The 1320-nt window shown below is 27.7% G+C and overlaps 1 non-coding gene across 1 annotated transcript; it reads right to left on the bottom strand.

Moving 5' to 3' along the window:
- Positions 1–385: 385 nt before the first annotated feature.
- On the bottom strand, positions 386–488 carry LOC121769615. The gene has a single exon (XR_006043636.1). It is a non-coding gene; the product is annotated as a U6 spliceosomal RNA (small nuclear RNA).
- Positions 489–1320: the final 832 nt, after the last annotated feature.

Below are 1320 nucleotides of genomic sequence, written 5' to 3'. Positions count from 1 at the left end.
ATTCCCTCAGGGACCATAAAGTGGCATTTCTCGAAATTCAAAACCAAATGCTTTTCCTGGCACCTTCTCAACACTACATCCAAACTTACCAAACATGAGTCAAATGAATTCCCGTACATAGTGAAGTCGACAATAAAAATCTCGATGCAATCCTCTAGGAGATCCGAGAAGATACTCATCATACACCGCTGAAAAGTGTCTGGCGCATTGTAGATATAGTTCTTGATATTTAAATAATATATTGAATAATAATCTAATACTATATTAAATAATTTTTATTTTTCACCCACTTTTATGAAAATTTGTAGAGTATATTGTATAAATCTTTTAGCATGTATAATAAAAATTTAATGCAAGATGCATAATATGATAGGTTTTTTATAAAAAAAATTTGGACCATTTCTCGATTTATGCGTGTCATCCTTGCGCAGGGGCCATGCTAATCTTCTCTGTATCGTTCCGATTTTATCGGATGTCCCCGAAGGGACATGCATAATATGATAGGTTGTCATTGAAAAAAACACCATTATACATTTGATAATACACATTTAAAAACGTGAAGTAATGTGATTGATGTGAGTAATAAAATGATACTCCATAAACCAATGGCCAGTAAACAAATCAACGTACCAAATGGTATAATCTCATTGGTTGATAAATATTTTTTAAAAAAATTATATATCTTTTGTATATTTTATTAATAAATTATAAAAATTATACCAAAATTTGTAGTTTTTCATCCTCTATAAATAGAGACCACATTTGTTATAGTTTTGATCACAAAAAAACATCGTGTTTTCTTTCATATAATCCTTCTTCTTTGATAATATATTTTTTTATTTTATAGTCTTCTTTGTTGTTCATTATGAATAATGATGAGGGTAATATATTCTCGGATTCTCAAAATTTCTATTTCTAATTTTAATATGGATCTAGGTCATCCTCTATTCTGACTGTAATTGACTGTAAGTTTAAAAAAAACCTCATTTGTCCCATTATGCGTTTATTTACAAATCTTTTATGTGATTCAGTTGGGCCGTACATCCATTTATAGTGGTATAGTAAGTTTTAGTGTATTAAAAAAAATTATTACTTTTAAAATGTTTTAATCTTTTGACATCAAATCATTTATATACTCTGCACTTTTTTTTTCAAATTTTCAACAAAAGAATGATTTTGTTCTTAATATTTAAATTTAGGTAATTAATTGTAGATATAGTTCTTGAGAGAAGATGACAGTTTGAGGGATTATATTAAACTTGGAGAGAGCTAAATATTCGTCTACTTTATTAACATTTATGATACTATGTAAATAAGTTA

The sequence above is a fragment of the Salvia splendens genome, chromosome 15 (assembly GCF_004379255.2).
Source record: "Salvia splendens isolate huo1 chromosome 15, SspV2, whole genome shotgun sequence".
Lineage (NCBI taxonomy): Eukaryota > Viridiplantae > Streptophyta > Magnoliopsida > Lamiales > Lamiaceae > Salvia > Salvia splendens.
This window is presented reverse-complemented; position numbering and strand designations above follow the sequence as displayed.